At 54.3% G+C, this 8,756-nt stretch overlaps 1 protein-coding gene across 3 annotated transcripts in view; it reads left to right on the top strand.

Annotated features, from left to right (window-relative positions):
• CAPN11 (calpain 11) overlaps positions 1-8,756 on the top strand; it is a 92,893-nt gene that overhangs the window by 26,712 nt on the left and 57,425 nt on the right. The gene's annotated exons all lie outside the window — the stretch shown is intronic.

Here is an 8,756-nt window from a genome sequence, read left to right as displayed (position 1 = left end):
CGCACATGCAACGCAAACAATGTCACAATGCCCAAACTATAGAGGGCTGCGCACTCCCTGCAGATCATGTGACCTCACCACACGGCCGTGCCAACCATCACTGCGCTCCCTGCACCACGCGGCCGTGCCAACCATCACTGCGCTCCCTGCACCACGCGGCCGTGCCAACCATCACTGCGCTCCCTGCACCACGCGGCCGTGCCAACCGTCACTGCGCTCCCTGCACCACGCGGCCGTGCCAACCGTCACTGCGCTCCCTGCACCACGCGGCCGTGCCAACCATCACTGCGCTCCCTGCACCACGCGGCCGTGCCAACCGTCACTGCGCTCCCTGCACCACGCGGCCGTGCCAACCGTCACTGCGCTCCCTGCACCACGCGGCCGTGCCAACCGTCACTGCGCTCCCTGCACCACGCGGCCGTGCCAACCGTCACTGCGCTCCCTGCACCACGCGGCCGTGCCAACCGTCACTGCGCTCCCTGCACCGCACAGGCGCGCCAACCGTCACTGCTCTCCCTGCACCGCACAGGCGCGCCAACCGTCACTGCGCTCCCTGCACCGCACAGGCGCGCCAACCGTCACTGCGCTCCCTGCACCGCACAGGCGCGCCAACCGTCACTGCGCTCCCTGCACCGCACAGGCGCGCCAACCGTCACTGCGCTCCCTGCACCGCACAGGCGCGCCAACCGTCACTGCGCTCCCTGCACCGCACAGGCGCGCCAACCATCACTGCGCTCCCTGCACCGCACAGGCGCGCCAACAATCACTGCGCTCCCTGCACCGCACGGCCGTGCCAACAATCACTGCGCTCCCTGCACCGCACGGCCGTGCCAACAATCGCTGCGCTCCCTGCACCGCACGGCCGTGCCAACCATCACTGCGCTCCCTGCACCGCACAGGCGCGCCACTCCCTGCGCCACACAGCCGTGCCAACCATCACTGCGCTCCCTGCACCACACGGCCGTGCCAACCATCACTGCGCTCCCTGCACCGCACAGGCGCGCCAACCATCACTGCGCTCCCTGCACCGCACAGGCGCGCCAACCATCACTGCGCTCCCTGCACCGCACAGGCGCGCCAACCATCACTGCGCTCCCTGCACCGCACAGGCGCGCCAACCATCACTGCTCTCCCTGCACCGCACAGGCGCGCCAACCATCACTGCTCTCCCTGCACCACACAGCCGTGCCAACCATCACTGCTCTCCCTGCACCACACAGCCGTGCCAACCGTCACTCCCTGCACCGTACAGCAGCGCCAGCCCATCCACACTGAGATGTCATCAGACACCAGGATTATTATGGTCCGGTTATTAGATCACATTTTCACATCCGCAGAGATTCTGCCTCATTCACTGCTGGGATTTGGCTGAAAACCAATGTGCTGACTCAGGGGCGAGCGATGGGGGAGGGGGCTGTGCGGAGGGGCCCCAGGCACTGTGCGAATACCTGGGAAGGCTTGAAGGGGGCGCTCCTCCACCTCCTGACAGATAGGATATATCCTGCAGATTATTACACCACTGACCTCTCTGCAGAGCATCGCTCCTCCACCTCCTGACAGATAGTGATATATCCTGCAGATTATTACACCACTGACCTCTCTGCAGAGCATCGCTCCTCCACCTCCCTGACAGATAGTGATATATCCTGCAGATTATTACACCACTGACCTCTCTGCAGAGCATCGCTCCTCCACCTCCTGACAGATGCATAGTGATATACCCTGCAGATATTACACCCCTGACCTCTCTGCAGAGCATCGCTCCTCCACATCCTGACAGATACAGTGATAGATCCTGCAGATTATTACACCACTGACCTCTCTGCAGAGCATCGCTCCTCCACCTCCTGACAGATGCATAGTGATATATCCTGCAGATTATTACACCACTGACCTCTCTGCAGAGCATCGCTCCTCCACCTCCTGACAGACAGTGATAGATCCTGCAGATTATTACACCACTGACCTCTCTGCAGAGCATCGCTCCTCCACCTCCTGACAGATGCATAGTGATATATCCTGCAGATTATTACACCACTGACCTCTCTGCAGAGCATCGCTCCTCCACCTCCTGACAGATAGGATATATCCTGCAGATTATTACACCACTGACCTCTCTGCAGAGCATCGCTCCTCCACCTCCTGACAGATGCATAGTGATATATCCTGCAGATTATTACACCACTGACCTCTCTGCAGAGCATCGCTCCTCCACCTCCTGACAGATACAGTGATAGATCCTGCAGATTATTACACCACTGACCTCTCTGCAGAGCATCGCTCCTCCACCTCCTGACAGGATATATCCTGCAGATTATTACACCACTGACCTCTCTGCAGAGCATCGCTCCTCCACCTCCTGACAGATGCATAGTGATATATCCTGCAGATTATTACACCACTGTCCTCTCTGCAGAGCATCGCTCCTCAACCTCCTGACAGATACAGTGATAGATCCTGCAGATTATTACACCCCTGACCTCTCTGCAGAGCATCGCTCCTCCACCTCCTGACAGATACAGTGATAGATCCTGCAGATTACACCACTGACCTCTCTGCAGAGCATCGCTCCTCCACCTCCTGACAGATGCATAGTGATATATCCTGCAGATTATTACACCACTGACCTCTCTGCAGAGCATCGCTCCTCCACCTCCTGACAGATAGTGATATATCCTGCAGATTATTACACCACTGACCTCTCTGCAGAGCATCGCTCCTCCACCTCCTGACAGATGCATAGTGATATATCCTGCAGATTATTACACCACTGTCCTCTCTGCAGAGCATCGCTCCTCCACCTCCTGACAGATACAGTGATAGATCCTGCAGATTATTACACCACTGACCTCTCTGCAGAGCATCGCTCCTCAACCTCCTGACAGATACAGTGATAGATCCTGCAGATTATTACACCCCTGACCTCTCTGCAGAGCATCGCTCCTCCACATCCTGACAGATACACAGTGATATATCCTGCAGATTATTACACCACTGACCTCTCTGCAGAGCATCGCTCCTCCACCTCCTGACAGATAGTGATAGATCCTGCAGATTATTACACCACTGTTCTCTCTGCAGAGCATCGCTCCTCCACCTCCTGACAGATACACAGTGATATATCCTGCAGATTATTACACCACTGACCTCTCTGCAGAGCATCGCTCCTCCACCTCCTGACAGATACAGTGATAGATCCTGCAGATTATTACACCACTGTTCTCTCTGCAGAGCATCGCTCCTCCACCTCCTGATACACAGTGATATATCCTGCAGATTATTACACCACTGACCTCTCTGCAGAGCATCGCTCCTCCACCTCCTGACAGATACATAGTGATATATCCTGCAGATTATTACACCACTGACCTCTCTGCAGAGCATCGCTCCTCCACCTCCTGACAGATACACAGTGATAGATCCTGCAGATTATTACACCCCTGACCTCTCTGCAGAGCATCGCTCCTCCACCTCCTGACAGATACACAGTGATATATCCTGCAGATTATTACACCACTGACCTCTCTGCAGAGCATCGCTCCTCCACCTCCTGACAGATACACAGTGATATATCCTGCAGATTATTACACCGCTGTCCTCTCTGCAGAGCATCGCTCCTCCACCTACTGACAGATACACAGTGATATATTCTGCAGATTATTGCTCCTCTGCAGACTATCTCGCCCTGGTTTCTTGCGCTCCTGTGTAAATATGTCTTGGGTGTATTTCCTATGGGGAGGTGGTGCAGATTAAACATTCGCTGATCTGCGGTCAGGGTGGGGTGACGGTGACGTTCTGTAATCTACAGTCACAATCCACAATGTGTGAAATCTCCTCCTTTTACCTTGAGCGCCACCTCCGGCTCTGAGATGGTCGGGTTCGGTGTCCTGCACCCCCCACCCCAGCGGTGTCAGCCGGAGCCCATCATTACCGGAGCAATGAGAGCCAAACCTCCCTGCACCCCCTGCGCTCTGACACTCAGAGTGTACTGACATCCCAGGTCCCAGGATTCCTCTATCGGGCGCGCCCTGTGACCATCAGTGTCCTCCTCTCTCCAGCTCCAATATTTTCTTCCCTTCCATCGCCGGCCGATGTCTGCTCCTCCGTGCTTGGTGGTAGGCCTGGTGCTAATTATCATTAATGGAGGCAAAGTGGAAAACTGTTCTGTGGTCAGATGAATAAGAATGTAAAATTATTTATGGAAACCCCGGACGCCGCGTCCTACATACTCTGGAGGAGCGTCACGGCGGAGCTTGCTGCCGGGGAGCGTCACGGCGGAGCTTGCTGCCGGGGAGCGTCACGGCGGAGCTTGCTGCCGGGGAGCGTCACGGCGGAGCTTGCTGCCGGGGAGCGTCACGGCGGAGCTTGCTGCCGGGGAGCGTCACTGTCGAGCTTGCTGCCGGGGAGCGTCACTGTCGAGCTTGCTGCCGGGGAGCGTCACTGTCGAGCTTGCTGCCGGGGAGCGTCACTGTCGAGCTTGCTGCCGGGGAGCGTCACTGTCGAGCTTGCTGCCGGGGAGCGTCACTGTCGAGCTTGCTGCCGGGGAGGCGCCATCACTGCTGAGCATTATATGGAGGGAGAACAATGGCTGCTCCGTTCCGACAATGTCTATTTCAGCGAATACCTTGTACATTTCAGCAGTTAACCCTCTCCTGCCTCCACCACAGCTCTGCTCTGCAGAAGGAGTTCGGGAGATGAAGCGGCCGCCTGTGGTCCACACCTTCCACAGTAGAAGACATTTAGTGGATTATGAAATGAAAAATCCAGTAGAGACCGAGACCTGCGGAGCGGCGAGATCCGACATTAATCAAGAAGGGGACAACATTCTATCTAATCCCCGTGATGTCCATTATACGCCTTCCTGCATTCAGCTACTCCATGAGGAGCAATCTGAGGATGTCCCTGGTGGATGCTGCACATGCGCAGTTATCTCCAGGGCTCTTCAGTGCCATACAGTTGTGGCCAAAAGTATTGACACCCCTGCAATTCTGTCAGATAATACTCAGTTTCTTCCTGAAAATGATTGCAAACACAAATTCTTTGTTATTATCTTCATTTAATTTGTCTTAAATGAAAAAACACAAAAGAGAATGAAGCAAAACATTGATCGTTTCACACAAAACTCCAAAAATGGGCCAGACAAAAGTATTGGCACCCTCAGCCTAATACTTGGTTGCACAACCTTTAGCCAAAATAACTGCGACCAACCGCTTCCGGTAACCATCAATGAGTTTCTTACAATACTCTGCTGGAATTTTAGACCATTCTTCTTTGGCAAACTGCTCCAGGTCCCTGATATTTGAAGGGTGCCTTCTCCAAACTGCCATTTTTATATCTCTCCACAGGTGTTCTATGGGATTCAGGTCTGGACTCATTGCTGGCCACCTTAGAAGTCTCCAGTGCTTTCTCTCAAACCATTTTCTAGTCATTTTTGAGGTGTGTTTTGGGTCATTGTCCTGCTGGAAGACCCATGACCTCTGAGGGAGACCCAGCTTTCTCACACTGGGCCCTACATTATGCTGCAAAATTTGTTGGTTGTCTTCAGACTTCATAATGCCATGCACACGGTCAAGCAGTCCAGTGCCAGAGGCAGCAAAGCAACCCCAAAACATCAGGGAACCTCCGCCATGTTTGACTGTAGGGACCGTGTTCTTTTCTTTGAATGCCTCTTTTTTTGTTTTTCTCCTGTAAACTCTATGTTGATGCCTTTGCCCAAAAAGCTCTACTTTTGTCTCCTCTGACCAGAGAACATTCTTCCAAAACGTTTTAGGCTTTTTCAGGTAAGTTTTGGCAAACTCCAGCCTGGCTTTTTTATGTCTCGGAGTAAGAAGTGGGGTCTTCCTGGGTCTCCTACCATACAGTCCCTTTTCATTCAGACGCCGATGGATAGTACGGGTTGACACTGTTGTACCCTCGGACTGCAGGGCAGCTTGAACTTGTTTGGATGTTAGTCGAGGTTCTTTATCCAACATCCGCACAATCTTGCGTTGAAATCTCTTGTCAATTTTTCGTTTCCGTCCACATCTAGGGAGGTTGGGCAGCACGGTGGCTCAGTGGTTAGCGCTGCAGCCTTGCAGCGCTGGAGTCCTGGGTTCGAGTCCCACCAAGGACAACATCTGCAAGGAGTTTGTATGTTCTCCCCGTGTTTGCGTGGGTTTCCACCGGGCACTCCGGTTTCCTCCCACACTCCAAAAAAACATACTGATAGGGAATTTAGATTGTGAGCCCCATCAGGGACAGTGATGAAAATATGTGCAAACTGTAAAGCGCTGCGGAATATGTTAGCGCTATATAAAAAATAAAGTATTATTATTATTATTATTATTAGGTTAGCCACAGTGCCATGGGCTTTACACTTCTTGATGACACTGCGCACGGTAGACACAGGAACATTCAGGTCTTTGGAGATAAACTTGTAGCCTTGAGATTGCTCATGCTTCCTCACAACTTGGTTTCTCAAGTCCTCAGACAGTTCTTTGGTCTTCTTTCTTTTCTCCATGCTCAATGTGGTACACACAAGGACACAGGACAGAGGTGGAGTCAACTTTAATCCATGTCAACTGGCTGCAAGTGTGATTTAGTTATCGCCAACACCTGTTAGGTGCCACAGGTAAGTTACAGGTGCTGTTAATTACACAAATTAGAGAAGCATCACATGATTTTTCCAACAGTGCCAATACTTTTGTCCACCCTCTTTGTTATGTTTGGTGTGGAATTATATCCAATTTGGCTTTAAGACAATTCTTTTTGTGTTTTTTCATTTAAGACAAATTAAATGAAGATAATACCAAAGAATTTGTGTTTGCAATTATTTTCAGGTAGAAACTGAGTATTATCTGACAGAATTGCAGGGGTGTCAATACTTTTGGCCACAACTGTAGATATGGATACAGTGGCAGGGAGTATGTGAGGGTCTCAGTCCTGGCAGTCAGCGGGGGCCACCGGCCCATCTGGGCTCCACTGCATATCACAACAGGCTGTAAACTGAGATGGTTTTGGTTTTGCCCTCTGGTGGCCAGTGTGAAAACTGCAGTCATACATGATTCCTTTACCCAGTGGGACGTCGGGGTGACTCCAATCTATAGCACTTCCCGGATCAGTGTGATAATTGCTGGAATCCACTACATGCAGTGGGCACAGATATTGATTTTTGCCCAGAACTCTGAAGGTCATGGTATCCGGTGTAATATGGTCACTGGATAATAATTAAAAAAAACTTCACTGCATTATCACCTCTCATCAGCCCTCCATAACCTGCCTATTACCCCCAGCTAGAAGACTATGCACAGCATCCGCTCGCCCGCCGTATCTGAGCCCACTCTGCGTGCCCGCCATGTCTGAGCCCATTCTGCGTGCCCGCCGTGTCTGAGCCCACTCTGCCTGCCCGCCGTGTCTCTGCACCATGTCTGAGCCCACTCTGCCTGCCCGCCGTGTCTCCCCACCGTATCGGAGTCCACTCTGCCTGCCCACCGTGTCTCTGCACAGTGTCTGAGCCCACTCTGCCTGCCCGCTGTGTCTGAGCCCACTCTGCCTGCCAGCTGTGTCTCTGCACCATGATTTAGCCTAGTCTGCCTTCCCGCCGTGTCTCTGTACCGTATCTGAGCTCACTCTGTCTGCCGTGTCTCCGCACCGTGTCTGAGCCCACTCTGTCTGCCTGCTGTGTCTCCGCATCATGTCTGAGCTCTCAGCCTGCCCGCCGTGTCTCCCCACCATATGAGCCCACTCTACCTGCCCGCCGTGTCTGAGCCCACTCTGCCTGCCCCCCGTGTCTCCCCAACATATCGGAGCCCACTCTGCCTGCCCACCGTTTCTCTGCACAGTGTCTGAGCCCACTCTGCCTGCTCGCCGTGTCTGAGCCCACTCTGCCTGCTCGCCGTATCTCTGCACCGTGTCTGAGCCCACTCTGCCTGCCCACCGTGTCTCTGCACAGTGTCTGAGCCCAGCCTGCCTGCCATGTCTGAGCCCACTCTGCCTGTTTGCTGTGTCTCTGCACCTTGTCTGAGCCCACTCTGCCTGCCACCCGTGTCTCCCCAACATATCGGAGTCCACTCTGCCTGCCCACCGTTTCTCTGCACAGTGTCTGAGCCCACTCTGCCTACTCGCCGTGTCTGAGCCCACTCTGCCTGCTCGCCGTATCTCTGCACCGTGTCTGAGCCCACTCTGCCTGCCCACCGTGTCTCTGCACAGTGTCTGAGCCCACTCTGCCTGCCTGCCATGTCTGAGCCCACTCTGCCTGTTTGCTGTGTCTCTGCACCTTGTCTGAGCCCACTCTGCCTGCCCGCCGTGTCTCCCCACCATATCTGAGCCCACTCTGCCTGCCCACCGTGTCTCTGCACCATGTTTTAGCCTACTCTGCCTGCCCGCCGTGTCTCTGCACCGTGTCTGAGCTCACTCTGCCTTCCCGCCGTGACTCTGCACCGTGTCTGAGCTCACTCTGCCTGCCGTGTCTCCTCATAGTGCCTTAGCCCACTCTGCCTGCCTGCAGTGTCTCCGCATCGTGTCTGAGCTCACTCAGCCTGCCCGCCGTGTGTCCGCATCGTGTCTGAGCCCACTCTGCCTGCCCGCTGTGTCTCCCCACCATATGAGCCCACTCTGCCTGCCCGCTATGTCTTGGCCCACTCTGCCTGCTCGCCGTGTCTCTGCACCATGTTTGAGCCTACTCAGCCTGCCCACTGTGTCTCCCCACCGCATCGGAGTCCACTCTGCCTGCCTGCCCGCCGTGTCTCTGCACCATGTCTGAGCCCACTCTGCCTGCC

This window comes from Dendrobates tinctorius, unplaced genomic scaffold, assembly GCF_039654945.1.
Source record: "Dendrobates tinctorius isolate UK_male_01 unplaced genomic scaffold, ASM3965494v1 ptg000501l, whole genome shotgun sequence".
NCBI lineage: Eukaryota > Metazoa > Chordata > Amphibia > Anura > Dendrobatidae > Dendrobates > Dendrobates tinctorius.
The sequence above is the reverse complement of the archived record's forward strand: the minus strand, read 5'-3'. Positions and strand labels throughout refer to the sequence as shown.